Below are 23,265 nucleotides of genomic sequence, written 5' to 3' on the forward strand. Positions count from 1 at the left end.
TTAGAAATTATCTACCTCTTAATTTATTAAAACATATGGGCTTAGGTGTGACTTTTGCCCAAGAGACATTTGTCGATATTATATGCTCATTTGATTTGACTTTTTCCCCCCACTGAGGATTGAACAAATGTTTGCTGCATTCTGGAAGTTTCCCTCCCTCCTTCCCCTGCACCTGTTCTCGCCCACCCCCCACCGCCCCGCTCCAGCTTATGGCGTGACGTGTGGCATGATGCCTTTTGCTTCTCCTCTCTGGGTTTCCAGGTTTCCAGTCCGGAACATCACTCTGGGGTAGGGCTGCAGCCGGGCGTGCCGGGACCCTGAGCCCATGGCTAGTAGGGGTCCCCTTTGGTGCCCCCTGGCTGGCTCTGTGGCCCCAGCCCCACAGGCACCTCTCTCTCCTCCAGCCTGAGTTCGGCCCTTCATACCGAGTCACCCCAGCGATGTTCCAGAACTGCTCATCCCGCATGCCAGTCCCGTTTCCCTTTCTCAGCACTTCCAGGTCTCTCTGCAGGGACGCCCAAACCTTGCAGTGTCACCCACGAGGCCGACCTCACGGGCCCCTGCCCAGTCTCACCTGCTGCCGTCTCCCCACACATCAGGGGGCTGGCAGCTCTGCACTTGAAAAGTCTCCAAATGTTCTCAACTCGGTCCCTTGCGGCTGCCATTCTCTGTGCCTGGACACCCAACCTCTGGGCCATTGTGAGGACTCTGGGCCTCTGCTCAAGGAGAGATGAGCGTCGCTGTCGTTAAGAGGGCAGGTTCCAGTATAAGCCTGGGTGTGACCCCAGCTCTGAAACTCACTGGCCGTGACCTTGGACGTGCCACTTAGGAAGAGACACATAACCGCCCCCAGGCCCTGTCTCATCAGCATCTCGACACGAAGGTATGCCTACCCACGCGGTTGATGCAGAGACTACATGAGACCATCTGGGGGGGGCAGTGCCTAGCATGGAGGCCACCATGGAGTCACTTCTCAACAAGTGCTACCAAGGCCCCAGCACCCTGCGCCCTCCGCGGGCCCTGCCCAGGCGCTGTGAGGTCTGGTTGCAGGCTAGTTGCTCTAGTGTGGAGCAGAGGCCTTTGCTACACACATATGTTTAATTATTATGGTGTTGAGCAGTGCCTGGTACCCGGTTAATGTTAATACGAGTTTCCTATTGGGAGAAATGAGTAAGTGAATACTAAATTTCCTGAAATTTCCAAACTCTGAACATGACATAAGAATTGTCATATCCTACCGACTTCCCCACTTTAGACCCAATGTTCTAAGGGTGTTTCCTCCAGCAGAAGCCTGAGCCAGGGGCCTCGGCAGGTCAGATTCGCACCCTCGCCCTGCACTGCGGGTGTCCACAGGAGTCCATTCGGCAGCAGAGGGAGGACAAGGTCGCTGGCCCTGGCTGGACAAAGAGTGAGAGGACGGGGGCGGTGACCCCAGGGACAGCCGCCTCCTCACCCCACAGCCCTCCGTGAACAAAGTCGTCTGCCTCCTCCAAAGTATGTTCCAAATCTACCCCTCTCAGCTGCCGCCCCACACGTGGAGACTGGATGCCACACACTCCCCTGCAATGGCCAGAGCTCCCCTTTCCCGGACTCCCCTCCTGCTGAAAGGCCTAGGCAGCTCCCCATCGCTCTCCCCACAAAACCCAGTGCCTCACCCAGGTGGGCAGATTGGGTTGATCAACAGTGACTCTGAGCATCTTTTCATCTTCTCGTGTGCACATTTGTGTTTCTCCTGCTGGGAATTTCCTTTCTATGTACAGGGGGCTCATTTTTCTATTTGCAATTTTGTGGATTTTGAAACAAATATTTTAAATATTTTTATGTATTAATTAGGTCAGCCCTTCTTGGTCATCTGCCTTTGGCATTTCCGTATTGTCAGAGAGTTTTTGGTTTTTAATTTTTATGTTGTTACATCTTTTTTTTTTTAATCTGCTTTCTGCCATTGGCTAAATATTTAGAAAGTCTTCAGATGCCTTAAGATTATGAAAATATTTCTTGTACAATGCTTTTAAATTAATAGCTTCACTGTGGATATTTTATACATATATGTTAACTTTAGTTAACTAGTTTTCATAATAGCATTTATTAAACAAATGAATCAATTTAAAATTTATTTGCCCTTTTTAACTTTTGTGTCTCTCTCTGCCTCCAGCATATCTATCTAATCTGTTGATGCATCTATTGTTTCTCACCACGCACCATTGCTTCTTAATAATAGGTTTTAATATGTTCCACTAATGATTCCTCACTTTCCAAGTTGTCTGTATGACTCTTGTATGTCTGTTCTACAAGGTGAATTTTAGACTCAGTTTAAATAATTTTTTTACTCCCCACTCCCCAAAAATAACTTTTCTAGAAGAGAGTATTACTGAACAATAAAATGGAATACAATATTGATATACACTACAACATGTCTAAATCTCAAAATAATTGTTCTGAATGAAAAAAGTCAGGAAAAAAGAGTATATATTATAAGATTCCATTTCTATAACACCTAGGAGAGGGAAACTAATATGTACTGACAGAGGCAGATCAGTGTTTGGGGATGGGGTGGGCGGCCCTGGAGAAGAGAGGGATGTTCAAAGGGGCACCGGAGAACTTTGGGATGCGGCATCTGTGCGTTATCTCGACTGCAGCGTAGAAGTTGGAAACATTTAAATATGCAGTGTATTGTATCCAAATTATACTTCATTGAAGCTCTTAAAAGAGACTGTGGACTTAGGAAAAAAATCCATCCTGCAAAATTGACATCTTCACAATAGCGAGTCTCCCTGAGTGGGGTTTTCATCACAGCTCTCACCTGTCTGCGCCATCGTTTACATGAGTGTTTTGAGCTTTTTACACGGAGGCCCTGCCCCTTTCTTGGTAACTGTTCCACAGCACTATGTGTTTTGTGATTGCAGATATTAATAGATTATGTTTCTCAATATGTTTGCTACTGATCATAGCAGATGCAGAAGAAAGAGCATTTTAAGTTTTTATTTTCACTTCATACACGTGCTCTTTGTTAAAAAAAACATAAACATAAAGAAGAAAATCTGGCTTTACAACCCAAAGCCATTGATTTTAAATGCTTATTTTATACTTGATCACCGTATTGAGCACCCTTATTGGTTCTCATTTTTTCCGGCAGATTCTCTTTCTTTTGTCGGGGGATGATTAGTAAACAGCCCTGTGTGTGCCTGTCATAGTCACCGTGTATGCTCTTCTTGAGGGTGGTACCTCCTAGGCGCACTCTCTTTTCTTGATCTACGGCAATAGCTACGATTTGCATTTAAGTGGAGAAAACAGACATCCTTATTCTGTTCCTAATATTAACAGAAATGCCTCAAATCTTTCATATTACGTACTCGACCGATTATTGGTTTTCAGTATTGAGGAACCGTACTTTCAATCTAGCTATGCTGAGGTGACATTGACATTACATGCTGAATTTTTTTCTGATATGTTTCAAACATCAGCTTTAGAAAAGTCTGATTTTTGTTCCCCTTTGATCTGTCAATGTGATAAGTTATGTTAATAAATTCTGTAATGGGAGTAAATCCTATTAGTATATTAGTATTATTCTTTCAGTATAGTATTAGAAAGTATTAGTGCTCTATGTGTATATTATGACTATTATATTAATATAATAATTTGACTTTGTTAATTATTTTTGTACCTATAGTCAACGGCAAAAGTGATGAATATTTTGTGTGTATGTGGGTATCTTTTTGGATTTGGATATTACAGTTTACTCTTATAAAATGAGTTCAGAAGTTGCCCAATTCTTTTAGGACCTGAAATACTTTATGTAGCGTGGGCAGGGGTGATGTCCACGGAATTGAACATCTGGTGCGGGGCAGGCCCAGGCTGGCCGGGCCCCGAGGCTGGCTGAGGAGGCAGGGCCCGGGTTGTTGGCTGCTGACCGTGGCGAGTGCCCACGGGGCTCCCTGGGTGGAGGCCACGGCTCCATGCAGCGGGCAGGCTGGGGGTCAAGCTGGGGTTTCCACCAACTGGCAGAGGGATTTTAACAACAGCTGTACAGGCTGAACGTGAGCCCTGAGAATGGAACCCACCTGTCCCCTGACCGTTACTGGGAGACCACCCAGAGCCGAGCATTAGCCCAAGTAGCTGCACGTGGATTTTCTTACGTGAACCGCGCAGCAGGCTGCAGGCGGGGCGAGCACGTGCGGGAGGCACCACCCCGGCGTTCCTGTGTCCCAGCTCGGGTGCGGGGCCACATCTGTTTCATCCCCTGGAGTTTCCTGACTGCGGGCGAGGTGGCGCGATTCCCGCACATTCCGCGATGCCTACGGCCACTGTCTGAATGCCCGGCCTCGCCCTCGCTCCTGGGAGCGCAGAGTGAGTCGGGGGGTCTGGGGGGTCTGTTAATCTGTCCCCCCACCCAGTTCACATCCACAGGGGGCAGATTTTGCCATTTGTTCTTTATTACTATCTAATTCGGTATCTAGGGCCGTGTTAAGCACCCCAGGAGAAATCATGCCAGGAAGGAGCTAGAGGCGGGGTGCGGGCACTGCCGGGCGGTTGGGGCCCCGGCGGGGCGGCCGCTGGAAGTCCGGGACGTGGCGCGTCGGGACGCGCGTGTCAGGGGGGCCGGAGCAGCGCTACGCGCCTGAGGAGGGCGGCAGGAAGCAACTGGGGACAGGAAGCAGGGGCCAGGCCCTGCAGAGCCTTAGTCACGGTGAGACAGCCTTTTTTTCCTCCCCAGGGGTGACGGGGAAATCGCAGGGCTTCAATTGTGGAAGCGAAGCGCGCCGTCTGTAGATGTTTGTCGCACTCTGGGAAAGACGGGACAGGGAGGCCGGCGAGACTGTCACGAGTCTGGGGGGGGGGGGTGTCGTGAGAACTGGGTCTGTCTGGGCTGCTTCTGAGGCTGAACAGAAGGATTTGACGTGGCGTGTGCAGCAGAGGAATCGGGAACGACTGTTAGATCGTCGACATGAGCAGCCGGGCGGGGTCCTCTTCTGCGCGTCGTCTGGAAACTTGGCCTGGTTCTGTCCTGCGGTTTTAGCCAGTCTCTTGTGCATTTTGCCAGCTTCCCTACTGGCATTTAACATTCATCACTGATCAGTTATGAAGTTGCAGATACGTTCTAGTCTGCGAAGTGTCTTTTCACCTTATGTGTAGATATATTTATGGCTGGGGGATTTTGTGTTTTGCTGAATACTTTTAGAAGAAAATACAAAGAAATCCTCACAAGGCATTGGGTTTGTACTTCACACGTAGGTCTTGAATTCATCTGGAATTTAGGTGCACAGAAGATACAATGCAGGGATCAAACTTTATATTTGCGTGAGAATAGCCATTAGTTCTAGTACCATTTCCTTGAAATCCATCTTTTTTCTCAATCTTAATGCCACCACTACCATGTGCTATGTAGTAAATATTAGTCTAGTACATGGTTACTCTTGCAGACTTTTGATTTTGTTCCATTATTCTATTTTTCTATCTCCATACAAATAACAAGCCCCTGGTTCCGGTGTCTAATATCCCCACCTAATACTTTTTCAAAATTATCTTGGCCCTTGGCCCTTGACAAACTAGTCAAAAATTCTTATGGTGTGCAAGTTTCCAGGAAAAACTACTCTTGAAATTTATACTGAAATTGAATTTTTTGTTTATTAACTAGGAGTAATTATTATCTTTCTGATATTTAGTCTTTCTTCCATGAACTTTATATCAGCCCATTTATTTAGGCCTAAATGCTATAGGATAGTTTGAAATTTTCTTGGATGGGCACAGTGGTTCAGGCCTGTAATCCTAAAACTTTGGGAGGCTGGGATGGGAGGATTGCTTAGGCCGGGAGTTTGAGACTAGGCTCGGCAACAAAGCAAGAACCCATCTCTACAAAAAATAGAAAAGGTTAGCCAGGCATGGTGGCACGCACCTACAGTTCCAGCTACTCAGGAAGCTGAGGCAGGAGGATTCCTTGAGCCCAGGAATTTGAGGTTGTGGTGAGCTATGATGATGCCACTGCACTCTATCCAGGGTGACAGAATGAGACTCTGTCTCAAGAAAAAAAGAAAATTTGTTTTCATAAATGTCTTATATATCTTAGATTTGAGTTTAGGTAATTTATAGATTTTTTGTCATCATGAAAGAAATCTAATTTTATCTTATTTATAATTACTTGTTGCAGCAATATGGGAATGCTCATTTGGGGAATCAAAATTTGATTCTTGTAAACTTCTAGAACCTGCTATTATTAGCTCTAATAATGTCTCTGTAGGTTCTCTTTAATTTCTATGCTGACAATCATATCCACTCTGATTAATGAGGAATTTGTTTCTTGTTTCTTTTTAATTCCCATAATTTTCTCTCCCTCCTCTCCTCCTCCTCCTCCTTCTCTCTCATTCTCTCTCCACCCTCCCCACCCCGCCTCCTTGCCCCAGCTGGGTCTTCAGTGTGAAGAAGGCCTTCGTATACTGCTTCTGATTTCCTAATCTAAAGTGATCTGCCCCCAATGTGCTTTACCTTACGTGCAATGGTTGCTGTAAAATTGTTTGGTAGTTAGCTTAAGAAATGTATCTTCTTTTTGTGGTTTGCTGAGAGTGTTAATAAAAATGTGTGTGGATTTTATTAGTTTTTTTTTTCCTGGGTGCAGGATGTTGATCATAAAGTTTTTCTCCTCTTGTCTGTTAATTTGGCAAACTACCTTAACAGAATTTTCTAGCATTAAATAATATTTACACTTACGGGATTAAAACCTTACTAAGTCATAATGAGCTTTTACAAAACAGTTCTGAATATTTTATTTTTATTTTGTTAATATTTTCCTTAGGATTTTTAAATATGTGTTTATAAGCTAGCAAGATCTAAACTTTCCCTGCAGTGTCTGATTCGTGTTCTACTTACTGTTGATATCGGTTAAATGTGAGCTTCATGAAAGGAGCTGTGAGCACCCCCCTCCTATTTGGTAGCTGAGACAGTTTGTATAAGGCATAAATGAGATTTTCCTTGAAATTTTTGGTAAAATTCAAATTCACCTGCCGAAACACCTAAGCCTAATCGTGTGTTTTGGGGGCAAATCTTTAACATTTTATTAAATAATTGAATGATTATAGATCCATTCTGAGTTTCTATTTCTCCTATGTCTATTTTGAGAATTTTTATGTTTCTGTAAAAGTATCTGTTATTGTTAAGTTTCCTAACATATTGGCATAAATTTTCCGTAGTAACCACTTTTTTTATTGTTATACATAACATAAATACCAAAAATACATGAAATATAAAGGCAGAATTAATTTAAAAACTATGTAACTATTAGTAAGTCTTCAGATTAGAGTATTTCCTGCTCCCCAGAAGCTATGAATTATTCTTTCTCAACCACACTCTCTCTCCTTGAAAGGTAACCACCATCCTTATTTTTGTGCTAATTAGTTCCTTGCTTTTCCTTATGGCTTTATAACCTACCAGTACATCCATAAAGCATGTGCGGTAGAGATTTAGGTGTGTTTGAACCTCAGTCAATGGAACTGTGCTTTATGTATTCTCTATGCCTGATTTCTTCTGTTCAACATTGTTTGAAAAATTTTATCTGAATTATTACGTATAACTGTCACTTTTAAATTTTCATTGAGGTGTAGTAGTTCATCATCTGCATATATCACAGTTTACCTACCGATTTTACTACCAATGAACATTTGGATTATATTCAGTGTTTGCCAATTACTAATAATGTTGTCATAAACAGTCTTGCAAATGTTTCCAGACCTACAGCACATGGCTGCATGTCAGGAGATGCATGTGGTCAACTGTATAAGGTGACAGGGAAAGTGTTTTTCAAAGTGGTTCTACCAAGTTACACCCCCACCAACAGTGTGTGGCACATTTCATCACCTGACATAGCCTGGTACTGCAGGCTTCTTGACTGTTATCAACCTGATATATGTGAACAAGAATCTCATTATGATTTTAATTTGCCTTTCCGCAACTACTAATACAATTGAGCATCTTTGATATTTTACTGGCCATTTGAATTTCTTCTTTTGTGAAATATTTATTCAGGTCTTTTGCTCATATTTCTATTAGGTTTTCTATTTCTTCCTTACTGATTAGGAAGAGTTCTTTACTCAGTGGTGAAAAATTGAAAGTTTTCCTCTAAGATCACAAACAAGATGAAGGATGTCCACTCTAACCTCTTCTATTCAATATAGTACTGGAAGTCCTAGCCAGAGCAACTAGGCAAGAAAAAAAAAAAAAAAACGAGACATCCAAGCAGAAAAGGAAGAAATGAAATTGTCTTTGATTCTGACATGCTCTTATGTATGGATAACCCTAAAGACTACACCAAAAAACTGGTAGAACTGATAAACAAACTTAGTAAAGTTGCAGAATACTAAAACAATATACAAAAATAGCTCATGTTTTTATGCCCCAACAACAAAACTATCTGAAAAACAAATTTTAAAAAATCCCATTTATAATAACATCAAAAAATACTTAAGAGTAAATTTAACAGGGGAGGTGAAATATCTATACACTGAAAACTATAAAATATTGATGAAAGACATTGAAAAGGACACACAAAAAAATAGAAATATATCCTATGTTCATGGATAAGAAGAATTAATATTGTTAAAATGTCCATACGACCCAAAGTGATCTACAGATTCAACGTAATCCCTACCAAAATTCCAATGGCATTTTTTGCAAGAATAGAAATAATAATCCTAAAATTGGGATGGAAGCAGAAAAGACCCCAAATAGCCAAAGCAATCTTGAAAAAAAAGAGCAAAGCCAAAGACACACTGCCTGATTTCAAAATCAACTACAAAGCTACAAAATCAAAACAGCATGTTACTGGCATAAAAGCAGATGTATCAACCAATGGAATAGTATAGGAAGCTGACATCTTTTGGATACTTATCCCCCCTAAATCACATGGTGAAATTCCATCCCCAGTGTTGGATATGGGGCCCCAGGTAGGTGTTTGGGTAATGGGGGCAGATCCCTCATGAATGGCTTGGTGCCCTCCCACAATAATGAGCAAGTTCTCACGTTACTAGCTCGTGGTAGAGCTGATTGTTTAAAGAAGACCAGCACCTCCTCCTCCCTCTCTTGCTGCTGCTCTCACCATGGGACACACCTGCTCCCCCTTCACTTTTCACCCAGACTGGAAGCCCCTGAAGAACTCACTGGAAGCAGATGCTGGCACCATGCTTGCATAGTCTGCAGAACTGTGAGCCAAACAAACCTCTCTTCTTCATATATTACCCAGACTCAGGTATTTCCTGTACAGCAACACAAAATGGGCTCACATAGAAGGCCAGAAATAAACCCACACATTCACACCCAAGTGACTTTTTGACAAAAGAGCTAAGAACACACAATGGAGAAACAACAGTCTCTTCAATAAATAGTGTTAGGAAAACTGGCTATTCACATCTAGTCGATACTTTTGGTTGTTGTTTCATAGCAAGTGCTTATCTAGCTTTACAACATTTTAACTTGACGACTCATCCTTATACTGATGTCCTCCCTTCCTGTTTCATTCTTCCTACTTCACAATCCTGGTTCCTAGGACCAAATTCCCAAAAGACTCATTTGAACATCAGCTTTCATCTCAGGCTCCGCTTTCGGGGGAGCCAGGTCAAGATAGGATACAAGTATGTGGAAGAGGTGGAATTGGAAGTTTGGGAAGAAAGTTGAGTTTTTAGATCACTGATGTAGAGAGAATGCTGACTGGGCAAACACAAAAGGTCTTACAACACAATTAATGCCAATGACCTTGACTTGGTGACACAAACTACAGGTTGGTGTAGTTTCCTCCACTGGCCCTCAGCTGCCCAGGTTTAAGCACGGAGAAGGTGCGAGCTGGTTTGACTGAGGTTTGGAGATTTGCCAGGAAAGTGGGACGGGGCAGTGTGGTCTCTGGAGAGACAGTGATTCTGAAAGTGGAGCGTAAAGTGTGTGGTGCGGAGAGAGGAGTTAAAGACACGAAGAAGGGCCGTGATGAGCGGGGAGAAAGCAGAGAACTCGGGCTCTGAGGGTCCTGACGAGGGAGAATTCGGCGTCACTGGTGGACACAGGTCTGGAGGCGGCAGGTGTCGCAGCGAGAGGGCACGGTGCCCTGCGGGCACGGGTGGCACCACGGGAGGCAGCACGGCACCTGCTGGGCCTCAGGCCACAGCGACCGCCCAAGAAAGTGTCGCTTGCCGGCAAGGAGCTGCTCGGGTAACTTCTCACGGGTTCTCTCCTTCAGGTGCACCAAGAGCCTACTGATTTTCAAATGTCTTCTTTTTTTCCTACTTACATCTCAAGGCCTCGTTCAGTAATTTAGCATTCAAACTTATTTTTAAAGCAGGAAATTTTTAAGCTGAGAAATCAAATTCCTATGCAGGAATGACATAACTTTTCTTGGTTTCACACATTGTCTTTTATTACAGTTTTGAGGAGGAGTAATAAAATTTTGTTTCTTTGCACTTGGCTTACAGAAATCAAAATTGCCAAGAGGAAAAAAAATGGCAAAAATCTACCAGAGGGGACTTAGGGTGGGCAGGTCTCCTTGGGATTCTTCCCTCCTCTCTCCCCCTTTGTCTCTCCTTTTGTCTTTCTTTCTTTCTTTCTCTTTCTCTCTCTCTCTCCCCCCCTTCCCTCCCTTCCTTCCTTCCTTCTAAGACGTCAACACCTCAAAGTATGGTTTGTTTTCCGTTTGTTTTTACAGTAGTAAATATTTTATTACCTAAAAAGGGAAGAAGTGTTTGTTCTTAACTGTTTTTGATTAAATATGCTAATTACATTTTGGAATACTAATGACACATGGTACTAAATGTTTTAATAATGCGATGAAATAAGCTGGCAGATATAACAACAAATTAACCTGAAATGGTTACATCGCTGTCCTCATTTTAAATTGTAATAATACAAAAGAGAGGAAAAAAATGTGACATCTAATACAGCAGGAAAAAAAAAAACTTTATTAAACTAGTTTTGGCATTTTAATGCACTTTCTCCCTAAAAGAATTCAGTAAGAAACTCGTCTTTTCTGGAACAATGACCTGGAAACAGCCAGTGGCTCGACTGCCTTTAATCTGTCCTAATTTACGCTTCACAGATCAAAATATAATCAGGGCCAGGGGGTGGTGACCAGGTGACCTCCTTCTCCCATCACGGTCACAGCAGACCACCATAGACCCAGAACGTGGGACAGCGTGTGTGAGGCGGCCCCGAACCCAGGTGCCCTCCAGCCAGGCAGTGCCTGACACCGCGATCGCTGCCTCTTTGTGTCCAGCAAAGTGATGCATCGTCAGGGAGAAAGAGGTGAGGGACAAATATTTGTGCAGAAGCCCATTCATGTTTATTGGAGACGTTTAAAGATTTTCGATAGGAGAGACGCTGCAGTTTAATCTACGTCTTTATTGTCTCCTGAAGCGGTGAACACTTCCCGGGATCAGGTCCCCGTGTGAGGCTGTTCCCGAGTGGGTGACCACAGTAGCTCCAGACCAGGGAGAGGGCTACCTGTGAAGTGGCTTTGCCTTCATCACGTGCCTCCTGCGTGTTCACATGGAGAGAGGAGAGCGCCAGGGCTTTGTCCCCAGGGAACATTCTGCAACGTGTGCAGACATTTGGGGGTGACTCGGCTGGAGGTGCCACTAGCGTCGAAAGTGGAGAGGCCGGGGCTGCTGCCAACGCCCTGCAGTGCACAACGCAGCCCCACCGCAAAGGATTGCCCCGCACCCAACGTCCGCAGGGGTGCGGGGGAGCCCGATATAGGTCCAACGACCGAATCGCAGCCGCGAGGACAAGAACACAGCAGGGGACAGCCGTGCAGTCACCAAGAAGCAGCTCTGGGGACTCCACTGGACAGTGGGACAGTTGGCGCTGTCCCTCAGCAGTGAACTTCTAAGGAGAGGGAAGGATGGAAGGAGCGAGGGAGCGGAGGAGAAGGGAAGGGAGGGAGAGAGACAGAGAAGGGCCGAACATTAGGGTGTTTGAGACGAAGCCACGTGTTGCAGTGCAGACATCTCATTTGTTTTGCTGAGCTCCTGAATCAAGCAATACGGCTGTTAAAGATGTGAGAGGTTGCCAGGGAAATTTGAACTCTAATTTGATATCCCATGATAGTATAAAATTATTGTATAAGTTTTCAGGGTATGGTGAATTTTAAAGAATCCCCCCCTTTTTTTTAACCGGCATAACCTAAAAAATTTATGAGCTTGAATTTGTTTCAAAATACTCTAGAGTGGGGTAAGGAGGATGCAGGGTATAGAAAAACAGGATAATTATTATTTAAGTTGAGTGCGTGGTATGTGGGAGTTTATCTTATTACTCTGTTTGTAAACATTTCAAATTTTCCAGGTTTTTGTTTTGTTTGTGTTGCCTTTTTAAAGAAGACTCCCCTGTTGCTGTTAAAACCATACAGAGTCCACCCACCAGCTGGGAAATCACCCAGGTGGCCGTTCCCAGTGACTGCTGGGCCCACGATGTGCATCCCAGGCACAAGGTGCCGGAAGACAGAGCAGGGTGCAGGGCCAGGGCCTGGGGGGACTTGGCCGGTGCAGCTTGGCCTACGTGCTCCGAGTGTCCCGGTGTACAGCTGTGACATGAGACGGGACATGCCACCCACACCCTGCAGCTCTGAGGCTACCTGGCCCGGGCCACACCTGGCTCACACCTCTCAGCCGGGGCCAGGGGGAATGGGCAATCTCCTCTCTGAGACTGTGGTGACAGCGGGCGGGCAAGGCTCTAGGTCGTGGCACTGCCATCACCAGGCGAAGTCGGCCCACAGAGCCCTGTGGGGTCTGACCCCGTGGATGTGCCCCTGCCCCAGGGGCCTCCTGAAGCTCTGGTAAGTTAGGTGATTTCTGTTATTCCAGATAAATGCTCGTTTTCAGTCCTAATTTTGAACGCTCTTCTTTAAGAGGCTGCCCAAGTTGCATGCATGTTAGCCCTTGCAAAGCCTAGACCTGCCCCTGGTCCGGGGCAGTGCAGAATATTGGAACGTGGGGTCTGTCCGGGCCTGGCCTGGCGGCGCGACTTAGTCACAAGCACATTCACCGGCTTCCCTCAGTCCGTGGACAGTGAGGCGTCCAGATGTCTCAACTGCAAAATTAAGGAATCTGTTCTGGTTGGACATTAAGGTTCCTTTTTTTTTCCCTGTTAAAGCTCCTTTGACCTTGTTCATGGAGCTCTTGGTGAGAAAGACCCAACAGTTTTAAAACCTCAGCTGGGTTCGATCCCTCTAAAGCCAGTCATGAACATGGACTTTTGAAAGGGACCCTGCGACTCAGCCGCAAGCTGGGCCAGCCCGAAATGAGGGTCAGAGGGACAGGGCCGCCTAGCATTTCCCGGGGAAGGGGCAGCGTGAAAGCCCCTATTCATACGCCGCCCGACAGCCCCTGCCGCTCCCCCATGGCCCCTGTGGCACCTGAGGTGTTTGCAAGGTGCCAAAAGAAAAGACACACTCCAGTTGTTCAATAAAACAGCCGTTTTACTAGCGCGCCCTCTGTGATTTGGTTACAAGGCAAACGCTCCCACGGTTGTCCCCTGCAGGCCAGCGCTCCCTCCCCCCGGGATCCCCTCCTCCTGTTCCCGGGGCGTCCGAATATGCTCTGTGTCTCAGCAGAGCCCGGGACGGACAGGGCCGTGGAAGGGCCAGGAGGGCAGTTGGGCTGGAGGCAGAGGCGTGAAGGGAATCAGGGTTTCTGTCCCAGTCAGGTTGGTGGGGGGACTCCAGGTCTCTACCTAATGCAATCAGCCCTGTGCCTGGCCCGTGGTGGCCGTGAATAAACATCAGCAGCAAATGCAGTTGCTCCAGGGACCTCAGTTTCCCCAAAGATCAGGGCCTCTGCAAAGCAGAGGCCAAGCTGGTATTGAGACTGCCGAGGTTCACCAGGGAGAAAAAGGAAGGGGGCTCAGGCCTGGGTGGGGGCAGCCACCAGGTCGTGACTCCCACCTGGCCACGTCTCAGCCAGCACAGAGGGGACTCAGGGCAAAGACAGAGAAGTGGTGGAAACTGCCCAGCCCTGTGCCATGGACTTGCTCGGTCCCCAGCTGGAGCCGCCTCTGTAAGAACATCGCCTCGGCCCCAGAGTGGAGGCTGACCTTGAAGGAAGAGCTAGAGGCTGTCAGGCAACTACACTCCTCCCCAACGGCTGGAAGGTCCCTCTGGAGTCAGCCACCAGCTCCTCCTTGGCACAATAGGAATGAGAATGACCCATAAAGTGGGAGTTAGGGTTAGTTAACTAACACCTGCAGTACACCTGGCCCAGGAGAGATCCTCAGTACAGAGATGGTTATGCTGAGTCACAAACACCAGGGTTTGCTGAAGAAATCAACTTATCAGAAGACAAATCCCAGATGTCATTGTAGGAAACCTGGGACCTGCAAAAGGAAGTTCTTCCTGATCAATTAATCCGAGGATCATCATTGTTAAATGAAAACCTCTGCTTGGCTCTTATTGTTAATCCCTTTGTGAAACCCTGGTGGCCCCTTTTTGCCTGAGCACCGGCAGTGTGGGGGGCCCTTGGTGGCTCCCACCAGCTCACACCCACCCGGGGGAGGTTGACTCCCCTCTGGCATCCTTGTCACAGCTTCACCTTCCAGCGTGCACTGAGCTCTGACTTCCAGGCGTGCAGTTAGTTCCATGGGGACAGAGACCTTTGCCGTCCTCCTCACTGTTCCATCCCCAGGGGTGCCCACTGTGTGCACCCGACAGATCTTTCTCGAATTGAGCTGATTATAACTGAAATGTGCAAAGGAAGCCACAACTCACTGCTTAGAACTTTGCTGACTCAGAGGCAGAGACAAACCTCCAGATCTATGGATGGGGAGCCCCGTAGAAAAACAGTTAACTGAAAATAGAGGAACAGCCCTCAGGCTGGCGACCGGAAACCAGCAGCAAACACTGAACTTAACCGCGGACCGCGGGGGACGCTCCCCTCAAAGTCAGAACTGCACGGGAATGCTTGCCTACTCAGTAACACAGATTTTAGCCTTTTTTTTTTTCCTGGTGATCCTAACAACCAGCTAAGGCAAGAAAAAGAAAAAGCAGTAGAAAGTGAAACATTCTCACTGTTTGCAAATAATAGCCTACTTAGAAAGTCTGAAAATTATCAACAAACTAATATTTCTGTCGGTAGCTATTTTAGTATCACCTTTATCCTGAGCTGGTTTCCTGGTCTCCTATGCCGTCATAGGCAGAGAGCCAAAGCCCTGAGCCAATGAGAACATGGGGAAAAATCTCACCCTCCTTGGCAAACGGAGAAATGAAAAAGTTAAATGTAATGAGCCAAAAGTCTTTGCTTTTCAACACACTTTTTAAAGGTAATACAGGGAGAGTATGGGAAGTGGTTTCCATACTATTAGTGGCAGTACACAGTTTTGCACAACTGTTTGGGGAGGCATGCTTGAGAATGAATGTATTTTATAATTAGTCAGTTTTAGGAATCTTTCCTACAGAAATGTTAGCATGAATCTGTTAATGTATGCATACAAGAATATCATTGCAATCCTACACAGAAACACAAAAACCTCGATGAACTACATTGTAGATCCCTCAGCACCGTGTGGATACAAAGTTATGGGAATGCCACGCCGCAGCTCTGTATGTGCTGATAGAGAGGGATGTCCACAATGCTTGTTAGATTAAAAAAAAATCACAGAATAATATGTGTTGGCATGATTCATTTTTGTTTGCGATATGGAATATATATACACACACTCACATATATACACACAGAGACTCACATATATGTATGCATATGTGTATATATACTATATACATATATATAAGATGTATACGAAGGCTAAGTGTCCTCTTGCTATTGGTTGTTATCACTAAGCTCTGGGGGCAGGGCCCTGTAATTTCTTACTTATACATTTTTGTGTTGTTTAAATTACTTGCCAGATGTATGTGTTCTTTTATTTTAAAATAAACACGAGAAAGCTGGGTCCTTGATACCATCTCTTTTTGTTGCTGCTATTGTTCTGGTTTATTATTTATTTGCTTATTTTTTTGTAATTTGCCTCTTTCTCCAACAGTGGACTCAGGGGAAATCACTCAGAAGAGTCTGGGGCACTAGTAACTTACTGGAGTTAGTTCTCTAGAGGGTGGAGGAGGCAGGAAATTACAAAAGCAGGTACATTTGTCCCAAAAGTCCTGGGAGGGGCTCGTTGAGTTGAAGGGACTGCTCATTTCTAATTTTAAAAAATGTGGTCCAGCCACTGTGCAGAAAGGAAGGCTGTTCCAGTCCATGTCTCCCTCTGTATTGGTTCTACCAGCAACGGATGATAAACCTTTTTCCTTTTGTCAGTCAGACAAGTATAAAGTCAGATCTTAGTATTGCATTTCCTGACTTCCAGTGTGTCTGAACACTTCTTACTCATATTTCTATTGGGTGGTTTGCTTTTTCCTTGTCAAACTTTAGGAGTGCAGTTGTCCTCTCTCATCTGCGGTGTCACTTGCCGCAGTTTCAGTTACCAACAGTCAACCGTGGTCCTAAAGTATTAAGTGGAAAATTCCACAAATAAACAGTTCATAAGTTTTAAATTGTGTGCCATTCTGGGCAGCATGACGAAATCTCAAACTGTCCCACTGTGTCCCGCCCAGAATATGAATCACCCTGTGTCCAGCCCCTCCAGGCTGCACGTACCCCGCCTGTCAGTCACTCGGAGCCCTCTCGGTTATCAGAGGGATGGTGCGATATCGTGTTGCTCATGTTCGTCATCCTGGTTTTACTTGATACTAACCTCAAAATGAAAGAGTAGCGATGCTGCCAATTCAGATAGACCGAAGAGAAGTACTTCCTTAAGTGAACAGGTAAAGGTTTTAACTTAAGGAAAAAAGAAATCATATGCTGAGGCTGCTAAGATCTACAGTAAGAAGGAATCTGTCTGTGAAATTGTGAAGCAGTAAAGAGGAATTTGTGCGTAGTACATACAGGGTTCAGGACTGTCCATGGGTTCAGGCATCGCTGGGGGTCTTGGAACATATCCCTCATGGGTAAGGGGAGGCTACCGTAAAGTGAGAATAAAGTCAAATGGGGAATTTTATAGTAAGTTGGACCAAACTTGAAAAGATTTTAAATACTTTCATGAAGGCAAAACCAGCTGACCAGTCTGCCCGGTGGTCTGGGAAGTCGGAGCCACGTGCCTGACCTGAGAGGGAGTTGGGCTGGCGTGATCCAACAGGTGGGCTTCAAAGCCCAGACACATACAGATTTGATGATTTTTATTTAAAAAATCATTTATAAATAAAAATAAAAGTTAAGAAAAACACCAGAAAATCCTGTTTTAGGGGTATATTCATTTGGTAGTGCCGCCATAACGAATTGCCACAAACTGAAAGGCTTCAAACATCAGACATTTTCTCTGGCACAGCTCTGAGGCCTGAAGTCTGCAGTTGAGGTGTCGGCCGGGCCACGCTCCCTCCGGAGGCTCCAGGGACAGACCCCTCCTCGTGTCTTGCAGCTTCTGGGGGTCCCAGGCCATCCTCGGCTGTGGCTGCATCGCCTCAGCCTCTGCCTGCATCTTCACCAGCCTTCTCTGATGTGTCTGCTCCTGCTGCCTTTTGCAAGGACACTTGTCACTTTGTCCCTGCGTTTAGGACCCACCCAGGAAACCAGATGATCTGGTCTCCAGATCCATCACTCAATTGCATCTACACAAGGTCAGGTTCACAGGTGCCCAGGATCTGGACGTGGCCACATACTTGGAGGGAACACCGTCCAACCCGCTGTGGCAGCAGAGGGGGGTTACTATTTAGTTCATGTAGGAAATTAAAATGCTGCTCAAGACCATCAAAAGCGTGAGAAAGCCCACTCAAAGCGTGACCACAAAAATCCCAGGGAGTAAGGCCGGGAGCAGCCTGAAAGGTCCCGGAAGGGGTGAAGTCTAGAGTCCTAAGAGACGCCACAGGCCCCGGCTCACAGCAGAGGCGCTCCCGACAACACCCGGCCCAGGAGGAGCCTGGGCCACACAGGTGCGCCCGGCTTCTCTCCGAGTTGGCTCCGTGTCTGCTAGAGGGAGGTCCTCCTCTCGGGCGCCATCCATCCTCCTGCAGCCTGTGAGTCACCTGCCGTCGCTCAACCCAGAGTGATGAACGAGCCGGCCCGGAACAGCACTGTGTCCTCGTCTGCCTCGGGCAACCTGGGAATACTCATTTCATTTCAGTCCTGACCTTTTTGCTGTTCTGCAAACCCACAAGGTCCGGGCTGCATAATAATATCTGAGGATCAGAGATGAGTTTCCAGAGTATCATCCAATCCATATTTACTTGACCGTATGATTTTAGAACCTACATTAATCTTAATTGCACTGTTAAAATATACTAAATATCTTTATACAAATTAAGTGATAATAGGAATTTGAAGAGGGTTTTTTTCATGAATTAATCTTAAAATAAGCTGATTATACAAATCTTTAACCAAGCAATGACTAATCCAAAATACAAACATTCCTTTGATAAGATACATTCAAACAAACATTTTTGTGACAAATATTAGCAGAAACCAAGCAATAATTGGGAGATGGCATCCAGTGACTGACAATTGTGAACACAAAGGGAGGTGGCCAGATGTCCCAGTGCTTATGACCACAATCCAGAACTGGATCCACCTGGATCCACTGTCAGCTCTAAGTGACTTCAGTTGAAGTTAACTGGAGCATCTGGGGAAAAAAGATCGTGTGGACTTTTTGTAAAATTCGTGTGTTGACAAGGAACTGACAAAAGGATTTGTATTACACTCTTCCCTATTAAGCTATCTTTTCATTTAAGGGAAAATACATTTTTTTCATCAATTACTCAATCTTCAGTAATCAGTAGACACTGCTTTTCCTGAACAACTGGTAGGTTTTCAGCTTCATAGACTACCTCATAAATTGAACTTCTTTACTTCTTTGCTTTGGCCAACAGGAAGCTCAGCACCAAATGTATAGTTACATTTTTAACAATAGTCCACAACTACAAGGTATGCATTTCTTTCTAAATTTTCATATGTAATATTTGACAGAGTACTTGTAATATACATAAAATATAAGGAGTAATAAAATTTAGACCCACAAACCCACAATAAAATTAAGCCAAAGTGTACGTATGTCCTACAATGTATGTCCTTAATTTTACTTCCTTGCCCCCAGAAGCTACCTCTACCTTGAATTTTATATCAATTACTCCTTTGTTTCCTTTTTTGTTTAGTTATATCACATATGTATACATACCTATACAACATATTCTATAATTCTACTTGATTCTGAGGTTTACAAAAATGATATCCTATTGTATGGATGGTTCTAGGACTTTTTCAACTTACATTTCCAGGATGCATTCACACTGTTGCATGCAACTGCATTTCCATTGCTTTATAATTGTCCCCTTATAAGACTCTTATCAACATTTATCCATTTTCTTAGTGATGAATTTAGGTTGATTTCTGGGTTTGCTATTATGAACAATATTTCTATGAATATTTATGTACATATCTCCTGACACATATATGTAAGACATTCTGCTATATATCTGAGTAAAATTATTTGGTCAAGTTTTCATATTTATAAAATAGTGCCAAATACTTTCCAAAGTGGTTGCTACAAACTACATTTTGTCCAGCAGTAAAGAAAAGTCCCTGTTGATTCATAGCCTTAGCAACACTGGGTCTTCGAAGACTTCCAATTTTTTGCCCAACTAGTAAATGAAAAATCATTTCTCACTGTGATATTGTTTTACATTTGCATTTTTCCAATCTCTAACAAAGTTGAGCATTATCTTATATGTTTAGCTGTCATTTGTGTTTCCTTTTCAGAAAAATGCCTCTTCATGTTTTTTGGACATATTTCTTATTGATTTTTAAGAATTCTTTGTATTCTAGATGCAAATTCTTTTTTAGTTATATGCATTGTGAATATCTTTTCCTAGTGTATAGCTTGAATTTTTACATTCTTTCTTATATGTTTTGATGACCAAAAGTTCCTAATGAAAATATAGTCAGATGTATCAATCTTTTATTTTTTTATGTATTTTGTGCCTTTTGAAAAAATATCCTTTTCTAGGTCATTAATGTGAAAGAGCAAACTAAAACAACTTTTAGAAGACAACGGGACAGCTCATTAAGTCTTTAAGCCACCTGGCATTAATTTTTGAGTAGCCTGTGAGGTAGGAATCGAGTTTCATTGTTTTCCATAAAAACAACAATTAGCCCACAATTGTTTCACTAAATAGATTTTCCTTTCCTCACTGATCTATATGCCCACTTGTTATGAATTACATATCCAGGTTTCTGAGTGTCAGCTTCTGGCTCTCTGTTCTGCCCCATGGACTGTTTGTCTAGGCCCCTGACAGCATCAACACATCTTCCTTTTTGACACTTTGTCATAAAATAGAAATCTGACATGGCAAGCTTCACCTCCCACCCATCTGGTTTTTCAGAAGTATCATGGCTATTTTGAGCTTTTTTCATACACACACACACACATGTGAACACACATGTATGTATATGTATTTGTCACATATATACACATGTGTGTATATATGTATTTGTCATATATATACACATATAAATGTGTGTATATATGTATTTGTCATATATATGTGTGTGTGTATATATATGTATTTGTCAAGTTTTATTTAAAAAAAAAGAACAACCTATTAGTATTTTTGAGGAATTCCATTGAAGCTAAAGATCAATTTGTGAATAATTTATATCTTTATTCTACTTAGTCTTTTTTTATAAGTGCCTACTATAGTTCTCCATTTATTTAGATTTTTTGATGTCGTGTATTAAGGTTTATAATTATTTCCATAAATATGCTTCATGTAAATTTTTACTACTGAAAATTGTATTTTAAAAATTAAATTTTGTAATTGACCATGTCGATTATATAGAAATACATTTTTTAAAATTTTCTGTATAGATAATAGTCATCAGGAACTAATGACAATATCATTTCTTTCTTTCCAATGCTGTTGTCTTTTGTTTCTTTTTCTTGTCTCAGTGAAATTGGTAGTACTTATAGTAAAATATTGACCAAGTGTTGAATACCAGGCATCTTTATCTTTTCCGACTATTAAAGACAACGCTTTTGAACTTTGTTTATTAAATACATTTATCACAAATTTTATATGCCTTTTATCAGGCAATGATAAAAAATATTTCCTACTTTGCTAAGAGAGTTTATGACAAATGGACTTTTCATTAAAGCATTATTATAAGATTTTCCTTTGCTGAGACTCTGTAAATTTGAGAATGATATTAATTGATTTCCTCTTATTAAATCAGAATTTAATTCCTGGTGCAAATCCAAGTTATATAATTTGTTTTATCTTTGATTATATTGCTGGATTCTATTTGCTAATATTTTTGTGTATGATTTTTATTTCTGTGTTCATGTGTGAGATGGAATATGTAATTTTTCTTTCTCATACTATGTTTGTCTGGTTTCAGTTTCAAGGTGCTGTTAGCCTCATAAGAGGAGTTAAAGAGCACTCTCCCCCCGCCCCCACATTGGATCGGTTGGGATAGACTGGAATTCTCTTTTCCCTTGCCTCTGGTAAAACACATCTACAAAGAGATCTGGGCTTGGTATTTTCCTTTCAGAAAATTTTAAGTTTCTTCATGACCATAGGACTATTTAGGTTTTCTATTTTTTCCTGTGTATGTTTTGCTAAGTTGTGGCGGGTTTTTTTTTTTAATTTTATCCAATTTTTCCATTTTTTGACATAAAGTTTTCAATCATATTCTTTTATCATCTATTTTACCTTGTCAGTGTCTAAACCTGTGTCCCATAAATTCCTAAAATTAATGGTGCCTTCTTACTTTTTATTAATCTTTATTAATTCTGCTATTCTTTTTCTAGGACCTTTAAGTTGAGTGTTAAGCTCATTGAGTCCATGATTATTTCTAATGTAGGCATCAAAGCTTAAATTTCTCTTGATTTATAGCTTTAGGTTTACCTCATATGTGCATAGTGATAGTATAGTCACTGTATTTTAATTCTAAATATTTTCTAATTTCCTTTTTAATTTTTTCTTTGAACATACATTGTTTAAAAGTGAGCTTTAAAAATATTCAAAAATATGAGGAATTTTCAGGTATTTTTTTGTAGTTCACATCTAGCATACTTAAAGTGTGTTACAGCATACTGTCTGTTAAGGCCTTTGTAAATTCCTAAGGCTGTAACTATCGACTGATAAGGAATCATGTTAACAAATGTTCCACCTGTTTTTATCTTAGTTATTTCCTTTTTTTCTGCTTGCTTTGGGCTCAGTTCTCCCAAAAACTTTCCAAGTTTTTAAGGTAGAAAATTAGATTATTGATTTGAGACGTTTCTTCATCTTTAATGTAATTACTTAATGTTATACATGTCCCTCTAAGTACCACTTTAGATGCATCCAACACATTCTGATAAGTTATATTTTTATTTTCATTCAGTTCAAAATATTTTCAAACTACCATTTAGACTTTGTTCTTGAACCATTTTTTAAAGAAATATGTGTCTAATTGCTAAATAATACTTGAGCATTTTCCAAGTATTTTTCTGTGTTTGATTTCTAATATAATTCCGTTGCAGTCATTTGTCATGGGGGTTTTGTGACCCAGAATATCGTCTCTATTGGTGAGTGTTCTGTATGTCCTTGGAAAGAATGTTTATTCTACTGCTCTTGGGTCGAGTATGCTATGAATTTTAACTTGGTCAAGTTGATTGATAGTGGTCTTCAGGTCTTCTCTGTCTATACAGATTGACTATCTCCTTGTTCCACTGATTACTCAGAAAGGAATGCTGAAGTCTGTAGCTATAATTGTGGATTTGTCTACTTATCTTTTAATCTATATCAATTTTCAAGGTAGGTGCATGCACATTTAGTATTACTATATCTTATATGGGAATTGACCCTTCTGTCCTTGTGATGTCCCTTTTTATTTCTTGTAATTTGCCTTGTTCTAGATTCCATTCTGTGTGATATTAGTACAAATGTTTCAGTTTGCCTTGGATTTATATTTGCCTGGACTGCCTTTTCCCATTACTTTCCTTTCAGTATATTGACAGAATTATAAGCAAAGTAGGGTTATTGTAGACAGTATATAGTCGAGAGTAATTAAAACAAAACAGGGATCTCATCATCATGTTATTCATTTTCTAGTTTTTAATTTTTTCCTCATTCTCTCTGCTCTTTTTAAAACTTTCAGATTCTTCAAATAGTTTTTTTAGTGATTCTTTCCAGAATTTTTAGCTGTCATCAGTGTGACAGAGAGTGAGTGCGATCGCTCTAGCTTGGCCAGATTTCGGAGTTTCCTGAACTGACCTTTAATTTAATTCCAAGTTAGG

This window comes from Lemur catta, chromosome 14, assembly GCF_020740605.2.
Source record: "Lemur catta isolate mLemCat1 chromosome 14, mLemCat1.pri, whole genome shotgun sequence".
Classification (NCBI taxonomy): Eukaryota; Metazoa; Chordata; class Mammalia; order Primates; family Lemuridae; genus Lemur; species Lemur catta.